The following is a 15935-nucleotide window of genomic DNA, read 5'->3' on the forward strand; positions in this document are numbered from 1 at the left end:
TGGATAAATCTTGGGAGAGCATTAATATAGCTAAAAACTTAATTCAATCTCTATCTTCTGGTTGCTCCAAACTGACTTTAGTAAAATAGTATAAAATTGGACAGAAGTTTCAACCTGCGCAATACACAAGGTGACTACAGTACTCTGCATGAAGATAATAATCATAAGTAATAAAAATTAATATAAATAAGTTTTTAATTAATATAAATAGATTACATAAATTATATAAATATATAATTAATATAAATAAATAACATTTTTATATTTACAAATAAGCATGACCATATCAGTTCCATTCTCAGATGTCATCACTGACTCCTTATTTATTTCAGGACCCAGTTCAAAACTGACCTTTTATTTTTTAAGCGTAGCATGGACTTGCAGTTCCTCCAAGCTAGAACAGTCTTACAGCTTTTAATCTTATTTCAAAACTCATCTCTTCTTCTTTCAGCCTCATTCAATTCTTCTATTTCATCTGTCTCAGAAATCTGATGTACGTGCCTCTGTATGGAGATTTACAGGTACGCAAACAAAGGTACTTTTATTTTTGGAATAGCAGGCACAGAAGAAGCTATCCTCCACTGACTCATGTGGACCCTCTCACTCAACCACAAGCCACATAAATTTTTCTGTTGATTCTACAACATGTAATTTTTCAACTTAACTCAGCCTTCAGCGAGAATTGTGCTCCAGGGAGTACGTTGGTCAGAGAATAGGTGTTAGTTGTTGTAAGTAGTAAAGTAATATAACATGCACCAATTTATCATCATTAACTGGGTGTTTAAAACAAGTACAATTCACTTGCTGAGGCGGCAGAGTAAGAGGTGCAGCAACTATTAAAACAAGTACAATTCACTTGCTGAGGCGGCAGAGTAAGAGGTGCAGCAATTATTATTAGGAAAATGTAAAATAAATAGAGCTGGCTGAATAACGAACTTCCCAGTTCACTGCAATTTCAAAAAATAAAAATATAGTTTCAGGTTGAACAAAATATTTCATTTTCACCATTTAACTGTTTTTAAATATAAAATTAAAGAAATATTTGAGAGAAAAAGTTCTGTCGGTACCCTGGGATTAATTTAGAGAGCAAAGTGGACCTGTCACAAATAAGATTCTTTTACTCAGGCAGCTACTTAGATGGGATTGATGAAGCACACAGACTTAATGAACTTTAGTTTATACAGACCAATATAATTGCAATTGGAAAATCAATATACATAATAAAAGAATAAGATGAGTACAACAGAGTTTTTCTGCAGTTTTCACATTTACAATCTTATGGAGACCACTAGAAACAAAGATGGAAGAAACAGTCAGTGGAGCCTCACAAGAGGAAGGTGCTGGTCCAGGCTTCCTACCTGGTAGGCCCATTTGTCATCCCAGTGCCCCAACTAGGGATAAGTTTGACAATCTTTTATACACCTTTTCCACTCAACCCACATATATCTGGGACCATATCCAATTACTGTCTCAGCCCCTATTCATATGCAGTGTTCTGGAAGACCAATTTTAGGGTTCCAGTTGTCCATATGTGGTATTGCCCTCGACCATTGTTACATTTCCAATAGATAATCAAACTATTTGCATCAGTTTCTTTCCTAATAGTTTTGATACGTCAGTGTTATCAGTCCTCATTGCAAAAAACCTCATTTATGGTTTACCTGTTTATTCAGAAAATGCATTGCTAAACTATCACAAATACATATTGCTAAAATTTTTAACCCTAGGTCAAGCATATATACCATAACCTTTGGTCAAGCACATAATACTTATTCTAACCTATGCCAGCTTCTACTGCCCTTAACAGTTAATGCTTAGGACCTATAGCCAAGCCTATTTTTAATCCATATATTTTGATTATTATTTCTATAAGCATGATTAGCAGATAGATTATATTTTTTCCAAAACTATAGACCTTCCAAGATCAGGTCAGGGTCAACATGTCAAACTGAAAAATCAAAAAGTTTCAAAAAATGTCAAAACAAAACATTCTGACGTTGTCACTTTTTAAAAAAAAAAATACTTTTGATTGAAACAATTCAATGAAATTGACACTAATTCACCAAACATTTTAGAAAAACATTTTGGGCACAAAATTTGCCCAACTCTAAAAATAAAGCAGGACTCACATACTGTCTTAAACTCTCCTGTTAGTTACTTTTCTTCTACACTTCAATTCCACCACATTTGCATGCAAGTTTCATTCATTTTGCACAGATATTCAAAGTCAAATCTGTAAGAGTTACATTTCTTGGTCTTGCCCTTACTCTCACTGAAGCTAGTAGCAGAACTCTTAATGGTGCATCATCACATATGCTATACCATTTACATTTCATGTGTAAATTACAGCACTGTTTATACCACCATTGAATTTTTCCATAGCAGTTAATCCCACTTACATCAGGGCTGACTTTGGCCCATTGTTTCCATAATTTAATCATTTTAGCAACTTATGTACCGTACTTATGATTAGTATAGAACATTATGAATCTGCTGTGGGTTCTATGTTCCATTAATGCCTTATTCAGTTCTCTTTCTGTGGAACAATTGCTTTGTTCACCTCATCACCACCCACACATTAGGATGAGTAAACTTTTAGTGATAGTCCCTTGTCATGTAGCTGCAGACAACATTCCACATCCTAGCAGACTTGCACATTTTTTGCCTAACTAAAATATTAGAACAAAAGTATTCAAAGTTTTAAAAAGTTACACATACCCAGGTGACAACACCGAAGACATTTATTCTAAAGAATTGTCATTAAGAAACATCTCTTTTTGTGGTCTCCCATGACTCACGCCCATTTTAGGTAGTTTCCAAAGGTAATGTCTCTTTGACAGGAAATACTGTCTCATCAGCACACTGTGGCATATACAATAATATTTCATTCTTCATTTGATTCCATGAACAACCTCTGAATCAAAATCCCTTTCTTAATTGTGTTTTAATACATTTATTTTTTTTTCTCCTTTTACTGCTTAATATTGGAGTTGTTCTTTTCCTGGCAAGCACATAGCTCTACTGCATTTTTTAAAACAATTCTGAGGGCCAGATTGTCATTAAACACTAAAAGTTCACTTTAAAAATGGTGTTAACTGTGGTCAGAATCTGGCCTCATAAGTTAGCTCTTTATTTCTTCACTTTGTTATACTTGACACCAGATATTGTTGGGTAAGAAATAAAGTTTATGGAACAGATGACACCTGTTCAGTCTGAGAGAGCATGGGCAAAAAACTTGTCCACCCCCAGTGAGGTGTGTTGCAAAAGGCTACAGTGGGTAACACTAGGAGAAATGCCAAAAGAACCACAGAAGAAAACTGAATTGAAGGGTGGTTGGGTCACAGATTCAGAGACTTTGTGTTGGCATGGCAGGATTAAGGTATGGGCACCATAAATGGAGGCTGGGGCCCGTATGTGATCACATCAACATTTTACCTAGAAAGAGTAGGAATGTGTAGGCCTCATGCTTTGAAGCGAAGCTTGAAAACGTGTCCCAAGGTAAGAAAGACAATGACATTTTCCCAAACATGAAGAGAACAATAGCTATGCAGTGTGACCTTCCCTACCCATCTCTATGGAATGTTAACTCCAAGACACACCTCTGGGAACCTGCCAAACTACATCAGCAGAGCACTCTGTGTCTGGCAGGAAGAGAAAAGCACAGTGGCCCCATCTACCCACACATACACACATACTCCCCAGCTGCTGGAGTATTAGGGGGTACACTTGCTACTTCTAACAGGACAAGAGGCCCTTGCCAATGGCAATCCAAGTGGAAGGCACGGGGGCAATGCCATATGTATGAGGCCCTGATAGGCACCTTGTGTTATTGTATGCTGAGGGCCCTGGATTGCATTGATCTGACCCTGGGTGCTAGCCCTTTGCCTGTGGGTGAATTTCACCCAAAAAGATCTTACGTGAAGGATTTGGCTGGCAGTGACAAATTTACCTTGAAACACAGCTCTAAATCTTGGATTAAAAGATTTGAGATATAACATCAGAGCTCAGTGAAAGAGAGCAGACTAACACTAAACAGAATTCCTGCTATGCTATCAGAAACAACAGTATGTGTGATTTTGCCTCCTGGTTAATGCCACTGGTATGAAGACAGTGGATGAACAAGAAGATTCTACAGGGATATCTGGACAAAAATCTGAAAAGGCACCAAATAAGGACCAAAAATAACCACATTTGACTCAAATAATCCTCCTTCTCCCCCTCCCTCCAAGATTGTAGTAGTAGTGATCATTTTATTGCCTAAGCAATGTTTCCCTGTTAAAAAACTATCCTTTCTGTGCTCAATCAACTGTGTCGTCACGGGATAACACACTGCAAAGTTCTCTCCCCTCTCCTTGACACGCCACCTTCATGCACACTCTGCAATCTTTCTTCCACTAGGCAACTGATTTAAATGCAAGCAGGCTATACAAAAACATTCTCTACCTTACTGATAGCAATGTATTACACAGGATTGTAATGGTATACCATGCACAGAGAACTCACGCTGCCTCTCGGTTTGTGAGCTCAGGCCTACCAAATTAAATTATAATTTTGCAGTTAAAATTCAGATACAGAAACATTGTTCCTCAAACAGTGGAAGTGCAAATGGAACAGACCTTATGAGGATACTATGAGACACATTAAAGAGGACACAAATCTACAAGTTGCACATCAAAACACACACACACAAACAAAACCCAGATAGAAATAAATCTTATTCTACTTCTCTCTTCATATAACACATGAGAAGTGTGGAATTAATGCTGGTCTTGACAGACACGTAAAGCACAGACGTAGCAGCTGAGAGTTATCCCGCTTGTAAGTATCTAGGGAACTAAAGTGCTCTCACGTTTTAGACAGGGTTGGCAGCTGCTCTGCTAAAGAAAGGGAGACAAAGGACTTCACACATTTGCATTTGGGAATTGCACATATGTAGCTGAAGCATCATTTAGTAAGTAAAGGAGAATGTTATTCCACTCATCAACAATTTATTCAAATACCTTGTATTTACTGAGTAAAATCAGACAAGTGAATTTACAATTTAAAAAGAAACTTATTATGGGAGGAAAAACACTACATTGACATTATTACTGTTATACAACCCCTCTTACCCCAGATAACATCTAAGTGATGTAGCTGTAAATGCAGACATATGTGGTGCTAATTTCAATAAACAGACCTCAAAAAGCCACCTCGATAATTATAGCCCTGTTAATGAAGTCTGTTCTTTATCCCCTCCTACAGGAAGTTTAATTATCCCAGTATTATTCTGCACGCAAAAGTAATTTCCTGAAGGTGACCTTTTTCTAGGCAGTATCCATAGTAACAGATTTCCAACTGCTAATGGTGTGACACTGCTTGTACATCGCAAATGTTCCAGGGAAGCTGAGGATTGATGTTTTAGCTTACCCACTAGAGACAGTGGCTGCATAAATACTCATAAATTGAAGAGCAGCATTGTTAAAAGAAATTTAAGACAACACTCACTGTTCCCTTATTAGCAGTCCTTATTCCACAGGCCTTTGACATCTCCCCTCCACCCCCAAACTACAATAGCTAAAAACAGAACTTGAGGAGACAAATATGTGAAGGCAAAAGGAGAAACTGTCCTTTGCATCTTTCTCCAGCATCTAATAGTACACAGAGACGAGAGAATGATCATTATGGATCAGTCTCTGATCTCACATAAACTGGTGTAAATCCAAAGTAACTCCATGGATGCCAATAATTCTTTTGGATTTACCCTGGCTATAACAGATTAGAATATGGCACTAATGGGTCTTTACTCCCCGCATTAGCCTTAATGGGAGATATGTGAACATGTCAGAGGAAGACTACATAGCCCTAAGATTATGTTTGTCAAAGTATGCACTAGAGCAGGGGTGGGCAAACTATGTCCACGTCCAGCTTGTCAGATATTTTAATCCAGCCCTTGAGCTCCTGCTGGGGAGCAGGGTCAGGGGCTTGCCCCACTCCGCATGTGCCGCAGCTCCCAGAAGCAGTGACATGCCCCCCACCCGCTCCTATGTGTAGGAGCAGCCAGGGGGCTTTGCATGTTGTCACTGCCCCTGCCCCAAGTGCTGCCTCCACAGCTCCCATTGGATGGGAACCATGACCAATGGGAGCTGCAGGGGCAGCGCCTGTGGCCAGGGCAGCACACAGAGCCACCTGGCCATGCCTCTGCATAGGAGCTAGGGCGGGGACATGCTGCTGCTTTTGGGAACTGCTTGAGGTAAGCGCCGCCCAGAGCCTGCACACCTGACCTCCTCCTGTGCCCCAACCTCCTGCCCCAGCCCTGATCCCTCCTCCCGCCCTCTGAATCCCTCAATCCCAGCCTGGAGCACCCTCCTGCACCCCAAACCCCTCATGCCCAGCCTCCTAACTCCAGCCAGAGCCCTCTCTCTGCGCCTCAACCCACTACCCCACCCTGGAGCACCCTCCCACTCCTTGCACTCCTCATATCAGGCTCCACCCCAGAGCCCGCACCCCATCCGGAGCCTTTACTTCCTCCCACACCCCAACCCCAATTTCGTGAGCGTTCATGGCCCACCGTACAATTTCCATAACCAGATGTGGCTCTTGGGCCAAAAAGTTTGCCCACCCCTGGACTAGAGCTTACAACCATTCAGGAATTCTGTAAACCTACCAGGCATCCCAGCCCATCAGCCTTGCCTGAGAAAACTTCCATAAAATTCAGTGCACAGGGAAACTAAGAAATTGAGTCAGTACATCAGCAAGAAATTAAATTATCAACAGGCACTAAAGAGTTGCTGAAAAACCCAAATCTCAGAATCACATGCAAGAGTGGATCAGTCATATGATCTTAAAGAGCAGACATCGAATTTAGGTGGGCGAGTGTCATTCTGTGTAGTATCTCCAGAGTTCCTCAGCTTCCACAGCAGTGATCCTTACCTACCAACACAGGTGACTATCAGCATAGCAAAGGCAATGCAAAAAGAATAGAATCCCATTCTTCACACATTAATAAAACAGAACTCTCAACCTTCTTTTTCTTACAGCTCATTTTTTCCATAAAAGAAGGCTGAGGCCATGGTTTAATCAGCCAGATATACACAAACCAAAACCCTCCATGGATAATTTATATGCTTTCTCTCTTCTTCTCCAGTCATCTTGGCTTAAACTGGAGTAGGGGGAAGCAAATTTCCTCAGCTTGTTCACAAGCAGTTTTAATTTGTGGGTAATTTAGCACAATGTCACATACAAAGCAAAGGGTGACATTAGGGCTGGTTGAAATTTTACATATCAAGACAGACTTAAAACTGTGTGTTTTCTTCATTTCTGCATAATTACAAATAAGTTACCTTTTGACTGAAAAATTGCCCTGAGTTGTTCTGTTTTTTCCATAAACAGAAAGCAGCCCAAACAAAAATCTGAACATCTCAAGCTTTATGGAAGTTCAGATCCAGATCCTAAGTCCATGCATGGCCCATATTTAACCAATAAGCTGAACCAAAGCAATAAATCTAGTAATTTGGGAAAGTTTGGTTTTGGGTGGGAACAGTCTGTCTTGAGCCCATCTCTAGCCATAAACAAAATTGCTTTACCCTTAGAGAGAAAAATATGAACTTGTGCATCACAGAGGGGCTTCCAGTTGCTGTGATATTTTCCTGACCCTTGGATATATCTTACCTTTATGAACAGGAATTTATTAATCTCATCAGATTACTGTTTCCTTGGATGCAGAACCCTGCTTCTGGCAGTGGCCAATACCTGATGCTCCAAGCAAAGATGAAATTCCATGATGCACATAGAGTCTGACTCAGCAAGATACTTAAGCACATGAGCAACCTCAGTGAAGTCAATGGGACTACTCATGCATTTGCGTGTGCTTAAATATCCTCTTGAATCTGTGTCCTCGTCAGTTCTTCAATTAATTCTTTCCTAACCCCTCTGGTGATCAGTTTTCACCACGAAGCTGGAAATTTGATTAACCTGGTCCCTAAATGTTTGTTATGACAGAATACGTAACTACAAACATCACTGCTCATGAAATTAGCCAGCTCTTCTAAAAATCCAACCACACTACTTGACTTGATGTATTCTGGTAGCAATGAATTCACAAAGTAGACACTATGCTGCAGTAAATATTATTCCCAAGGAGAGCTGAAGAAGGGAAGGAACTGAAGGAGGCTTGGAATTCAAAGGAGAAGTTAAGAAAGATAAGGGGAGGGGGAAGGGCAGGGAAGTAACATCACATTTAAGGGGTTAAATTAGCACCAGCAATAGTATTGTTGTACATTGCTTTTCATTTTATTTTGTTCAGAAATGGCTTGAGCCAGAAAAGAGAAATAACGAGGAAACTTTTCTCAGTTGTATTATTGTGTCTGGAGGGAAAATTGAAGGAGAATGTGAAATGGGCTGGGGGCTGTGAGAGGCTAGTGACGACAAAAATAACTAGAGGAAAACACATTAAAAGACAAGACAAGAGGAAAAGGCTACTGCCTTAATTCCCTTTCAGTTAGCTCCAAAATGCCGCCCGCCTGCTGACCCCGCCCCAAAATGTTACTCGGTTTCCAATGAGAACACACGATGCCAGTGCATAAACAGCAGGAGCAGGTAGGGAAAAGGAAACAGCACTAGAGGCAAACTAAGCATATCCCCTGGCAGTAAAGACATCAGCCAAACCCAGGCAAGACCTCCCAAGGCACCAATAGCAGCTTTAGTATCCACTCATTTTCTTTCTTCACCAGCCCCAAAACAACAAGAAAAGCAGTTTAATCTTCTTGGCATCTGAAACCGAAAAGATTGTTTTTCCTCCTTTAACATCTACCAATTTGCCACCCAGTTCTTCTAGTACACTGCAATGTAGATGGCTGTATTGCAAGAGCCACACAAACTACCTACTGAAGTCAATGACATTGAGAGCTTCTGCCTAGTTCAGGAGAGTGTAAATCCATGTTAAACTTCCACAATGCTCCTGAGTTAGCCTTAGTCCCTATGGGCCACTTCTAGTCCAAATAAAACACAAAATGGTGGTGGCATAGCTGGAATTCTACAAACAGAACAGACACTTTTTTCCCCTTGGTTATGAAGTGCTTGTGGGGCCTATCACTCCGCTCTCCAATACTTATTCTTTCTTCAAGCAGCTGGAAGAACAAATCTGACAGATCAGTTCCATGATCACAGTTGCTCAAATATGGACTAGAGAGCAATAGTGGGTGAGGAAGGAAGGGGAGCGGAAAAGCAGATGGAAAGACAGCCATATTTTCTCATCTTTCCTCTCACTGCAAGGCAATGTTCCACTTCAGTGTGTGGCTTTGAAGGCCCTCCATGCTCATCCTGCTCCTGCAGGTTTGGGAGCAATCATGGGAATGTGTGTTTTAAAAATGCTCTCATCTATCCCTCATAGTAACCTGTACACAAAGGTAACCTATGTAATTGTGTGTTCTTATTGTTACCATCCTCCTGCCTCCCCAGACCGCTATTTGCCTGTTAAATTTAATTTTATATTAGATTGTAAACTCTTTGGTCCAGGGATTGTACTTGCCTTTGTATATGTACAGGACCTTGCACAATGGGATCATATTCCTGATTGGGGCACCTTTGAGTGCCATTCCAATAATGAACCACCACCATCATCATCTTCAGCCCTGGAGCCAAAACAACATTTGCATTCAATTGCCCCTGGTGTTGTAGAAATGCATAGAGGACCCATTATGCTAGATACTACACAAATACACAACAAAGATTATGCTTGGCCAAAACAGATTAAAATCAAAACAAATGCAGATGCCTTGACCCAGTGCTCTTCTGTACAGACACCAGTCTGTACAAGTGGACCCAGATCCTGGGTCCCACATGCTTCTAAGCCAACTGTGCCTGGGTAGAGCCTAGCCACTCTTTCTACCTCTGTGATTCTAGAGCATGTTCCACTCAGAGCTCTTGTCTGAACCATTCCTAAGGACACAGGACAACACAGTCCATCTGCCTTTGTGCCTGAAACCCGTGCCTCAGGTTCCCTGAGCTCACATTCGCTCAGCAGTCCATCTAGTTGTGTGCACCCCTAGTCCTAATTTACCCCTTTCAGGACCAAAGTGGCAACAAAACAAGGAAAACAGGCTTAGTAAAGGAACTTCTTAATCACAGTCACTTTAGTCTTTGAAAGCACTAGAGAGTTACAGAAGTTCAAAAACTGACAAAATTTCCTAAGTCTTACCTCCCCTAGTCTGCAACTCTGAGGACTGTCTTTCAAGCTAAGCAGACTCCTTACTAACATTTCTCTCACTCTCCAGCCATTCCTGCTTATTTGTAATAATGGTCTGACCTTACTTGCTCAGAGAAGCAGCCCCGCCTTAAATGCAATCTCTCTCCCTTTTCCATGCACACCAGCTGAAAGACTGCAATCTACCACCTATTCAGTCAGCCTGATGTAGAAAGTCCATTTTCCATGGGACTAGGTCAGCAGTTAAGATCAAAATTAATTCCACTGTGATGGCTTCACAGTGATAGTCCTTGAACAAAGCATCAAGCACCTTCCCAGGACAGGATAGCTGACTGAAATATGTCATAATAGGCTTGTTTTAGGGAACATTAGTCATGCATTCACCACAATTGCGCTGGAAAGAATGCAAAAAGGGGGAGGCGGGCTTAGCAACCCAAATAGACCAAATTTGAGTGGCATTGTGTGATCCCTTGCACCAGGTTGCTACACCACTTACTCAAATTTGACCCAACCAGCTCTCTGCCATGATGGAAGGGTAGGTGGGCCAAATTTGAATGGCACTTGTAACCTGGTGTACAGTGGGCACTTGCAACCTGGATCACAGTGCCACTCAAACATGGAGTTGCAACACCATTCACTCAGATTTGGCCTGTTCACCTGCCATCATGCCAGCAGGGAAAGGGCTCCGCTACACCATCCAGCATTGGTCAGGGAACAGGGAAGGACGAGTGTTTCAAAAGTGCCCTCTCATCTCCAGTACATACCACAAAATGGAGGTCTTGATACCAAAAGAGAGGTTACAGGATAAAATGGAGTTCACTATTTGATACAGACCTATCCCATTCTCTCACACTATCATCTTTACAAACGCCAAGCACTCAAACACAAGTAAGAATATAGCTAAAGATATCATAAATCTTTTCCACCTAGTAAACACATTCATTATTACCAAACAGAAAGAAATCACCACAATACAGCCACTCTAACTATGAACCACTGATTGTGAGATATTATTGTGTTATTTTTATCATTTGATTTCTAAATATTCTTTTCAAGGATATGATGAAATAGGAAAGATCAGTAAAAATATATTAATTGATAGTGGTTTTGGTAAATTAATGTTTTATATAAATATATGTGTAATTAATATACAGGAAATATGAAAGTAAGGAGACATATATACCTTGATTTATGGTAAAAAAAATTCTGTGCATGTGGCTTTTCTTTTAAGCAATATACATAATTAATCTGTATGAATATAACATATGAATCTTTTTCAGAAGGGTTCCAATCACAGCTGCTTTGTCATTTAAAAAAAAATCTATTCCAAAATGGGCTAAAAATGAGAAGTTTTAAAAATTTCCCACAAAACAAAATTCCAGAAAATAAATTCATTCTGATAAAACTAAAATGTTTTGTTCTGATTTTGGCTTTTTTAAATTAAAAAAAATTAAGGTCAGTCTTACATTCATCTCCATGGCACTGGAAGGACTGCAAAAGTGGGGGTGGGGCAAGCAAGCAAAATGGGTCAAGCCTGAATGGCATTGTGCCAAGAATTTGAAACGAAGTCATTTCAAAATAGGAAATTAAAACATTCCATTCAGAAAAAAGTCAAAGTGGGCCTTTCAGCCTTATCAGAACACTCCATTCAGTTTGGTTTTTTTCCCAAAATGATATTTAGTCAAATCAACATGTTCCCACAAAACATATCAATTTTGATAAAACAACATTTTCCTATGGAGAAACATTGTCAGAAAATTTCTTATCAGTGCTAGCTTTTGAGTTGTGTTTATATTTGGAGATTTAAGAAAAGCATTTGTTTTGAAACAAAGTTAAAGATATGAAAAAATATAACTTTCTTACATTTGATAAGGATCATGTGTTTTTTTTTATGTAGACAGTATAAGATTTATCACATCATTAACTGCTCATTACCTTGCTTTTACGGGCTTGAGTTTTGTAAATGATGTGCTAGAGGTAAGTACATGCATCATTTAGCAATATTAATGAGTTTAAGACAAAGGGGTTTTTTTGTTTTAGATTTCCTCATGGTTGCTCAACACAATCCAACATCTCTATGTTTACTATATGTGGCCAATCATGTTCCTTCCTTTCAGCATACGTTGCAATCACTGTTACTCATCCAAGCTAGTACATACACAACCTCTTCTCTGTTTCACCCTGTGCACTGAATAAGGCAGGAGTCCTATAGAAAACATGGCACAGGGTCATGTAATCAGTGACTATCAGAATTCATATGCACAAGGGCGCAGAATGAAGACTGCACTAGCATTTTTCTAACTTTTGCAACCTAAAACATTTTTTAAGGGCTTGTCTATGAACACTTAGTTCTCAGCAAGTTGGGAAGTAATTCTACTCTGGACTAGCCTGCCTGGCATTAAATGTCTGGTGGACCCTGCTGCTGCGCACTAAAAGTTCCCTAATGTTTTTAATCTACTTCCAATCATACATCAGTAGAATGTGAACTTGGAGCCCTCAGCATTTCAATGCTGCTTGAGCTACAGGATTGCTATATTTCTTAGCAACAGGAGACAAATGTTATCTCGGTCTGGGGTCGGCCTGAACAGCTTGCTAGGGCTATGTGCCGGGTACTCTACAGGGAGAAGAGTTCATATGGGCTCTCCCCTGCTTCTCCTAGGGAGCAGTCTGATGTCGGGACTCCCACTTATGTGTGTGCTGCTGCAACGCTGTGGACTCAGCCTTAGATAAAATTTTCCTATTCAGTTATTTTGGCATACTACCAAACCTTGACAATGCAAACAACAGAAGGAGAGTAGTAATTTTGAAAAGAACGTTTATATCCCAAGCTAGGGCCAACATTCTTGTCAAACCAAACCGAACATCCTAGCCCTGCCCCTTCCCTGAGGCCTCACCCCTTCCCCAAGGCCTCAGCCCCAACTCACTACACTCCCTCTCCCTTGGTGGCTCATGCTCCCTCACCTTCACGGGGCTGGGGCAAGGGTTGGGGTGTGGGAGCGGGTGAGGGCTCTCGGCTGAGGCTGGGTATGAGAGGTTTGGGGTGCAGGAGGGGGCTCCAGGCTGGGGCCGAGGGATTTAGAGTGCAGGAGGGGGTGATTGAGGCAGACAGTTGGGGTGCAGGAGGGGGTGAGGACTCTGAGCTGGAGGTGCTGGCTCTGGGATGGGGCCAGAGATGAGGGGTTCAGGGTGTGGGAGGGGGCTCTGGGCTGGGGCAGGGGATGAGGGGCTTAGGGTGCAGGATAGTGCTCCAGGTTTCAGGGTCTCAGGGCCAGATCAGGGGGTTGGGGCTCAGGGTTGGGGCAGGGGCTTACTTCAGGCAGCTCCCGGTCAGCAGCACAACAGGGGAGCTAAGGCAGGCTGCCTGCCTGTCCTGGCACTGCGCTACGCATGCCCCGGGCACAACCACCAGGTCCGGATTCTAGGCAGGGGGCTGGGAGGCTCCACACGCTGTTCTTGCCCACAGGTACACACACACACACACACCAGCTCCCATTGGCTGGGAGTGCGGAGCTGGTGTTCGGGGCAGGGACAGCATGCGGAGTCTTGTGGTATGATGGGGTTGCCTACAATAGCAGGGGATTGGACTATGACTATGACCAAGGAAGCCCCTCCCAATTCTTTGTTGGAAAGTATTAGACACCTAAATATAGTGGTTACTAGCAGCTCCTAATATAAAGTCTTCATTTCTCTCCTCCCCTCAAATAAAACTTTATTTGAATATGATGGATGATACACTACTTTCTTTTCAGCTCCAAGTTTCACAGAAGTGTGAAGTGTCATGCAAATATGGCTCTATGTGCGTGCATATAAATTAAAATATTATATATATTCAGTGTACTCTAATGTCATGGCTAAGCTCAATATCAGAGGTATAAGCCCCCAAAAGAGAATGGAAATTCTTTTTTCTCCCCAAGTTTTCATGGGGGAAAATGTCCTTAGCTTTGCACAGCTCTCTGTATTTGTGTTACAGGAGACGTAAGTGTTTTCTTAAGGAAATCAAGTGAACAACAACATGTTACCTGGACAGACAGCAGGAACCAAACAATGGATTTACTTTGGTTTATTAATGTAACAGCAGCAAATGGCAAGAGCCCAGTATTTTTGTTTTATTTTCATTTGAGTTTGAGAGAGTGTTCCAAAAATTTGTTTCATCATAATGAAAACTTACACACACACAATTTAATTCTATTTATTTGTCATGGGTATTTTTTAAAAAACAAGAAAGTGTGTGTTATAACTTATTTTGGCATCACATTCTATGCCTTATCCTCACACATGAAGGAAACAGCATTCTAAAGCATAAGTAGCCTTGCGAGCTTTGACCTGCATTGATCAACTTCAGCTGAAAAAGCTATGGAGAATGGCGATATCATACTTAGTATGTTAGGATAGGGAGTAAAAGGAATTCTTAGCCATCTTTCCATCATGCGGAAAAGAATTCTGAGAATTACACATATAGCATTCAATGAAAGTCACTTAATAGGTAATCTGTTAAGGAACAGATCATTTAAAAATATGCATTTTCCATGTACCCATGTCTTAAAGCTGCTTCAAATATCCAATAAAGGAGTATAGGACGAGTGAAATAAGATTTTCTGCAAAAGGTTATGTATTTTACAGCTTTCCATAACACTTCAGATAGCAGAAAGATGCATTAAGCTGTTTTAAAACTTTTGGAATAATCAAGGACACAGAATCCTCTACAAAAGCCATCAGCAAGCTGCACTATTATGAAACCGGTCTTGAAAAATACTGATTCCCTTAGTAGGACTGTAATCCAAGAAGAGTCCATGTTCGATGGCCTGAGGCCACCTCTTGGTGTAGTAAATTTAAAAAAAAGAAAAATAAGCAGTAAAGCTTGTATTAAGCGGCTAATTAGAAGAAATGTTCTGTATATTTCCCTTTCCCCCAACCCACACTCCCGCCTCAAAGTCCTCCAGGAACGCATCAACAAGATGTGCTGTTATGGAACTGTTCTTAACTCAGCTGTACTGTTTTGTTTTGTAAGATGATGGTCATCTAGGCAGTAAGAGCTGAGAATAAAGTCTTATATTGTGCCTCTCAGGCTAACTAACAAAAAATTGATATATCAAATCGTGGAACATGGTTTCATTTGGAAAGGTTATCAACTTATTAAGTTTTGCTCTGAAAGCAAATTATGTTTCAGTCTACTTTTAACCAGGCATTTCAGCAAGGTTTTTTCATAGTAGCTCAGTGTCCCCAAGGTTACCAATCAATCACTGTCCCCTTGGTATGTCTGAATATGTATCAGGCATACTGTCTAAGAAATACTGCTTATCACAATGAGTTAAAAGTGACTATATATGTAATATTAGACCCCCCAAAAAGATCTGGAGACCCATTCTATTTGCTTAATATCCTTTGTTCCAAAAATTCAGCCATGGCTCTCTCTCTAACTTCCTTTCAAATAATTATATAGCAAAGACAACAAAATTATAACACTCTAAAGCAGTTGTTCTCAAAGCTAGTCCACTGCTTGTGTAGGGAAAGCCCCTGGAGGCCCGGGCTGGGCCCGTTTGTTTACCTGCCGCGTCTGCAGGTTTGGCCGATCACAGCTCCCACTGGCCGCAGTTCACCGCCCCAGGCCAATGGGGGCTGCTGGAAGCAGCGTGAGCTGAGGGATGTGCTGGCCACCTTTCCCGCAGCCCCCATTGGCTTGGAGCGGCAAACTGCAGCCAGTAGAAGCCGTGATCAGCCAAACCTATGGACACGGCAGGTAAACAAACCGGCC

This window comes from Gopherus flavomarginatus, chromosome 2 (assembly GCF_025201925.1).
Source record: "Gopherus flavomarginatus isolate rGopFla2 chromosome 2, rGopFla2.mat.asm, whole genome shotgun sequence".
Classification (NCBI taxonomy): domain Eukaryota; kingdom Metazoa; phylum Chordata; order Testudines; family Testudinidae; genus Gopherus; species Gopherus flavomarginatus.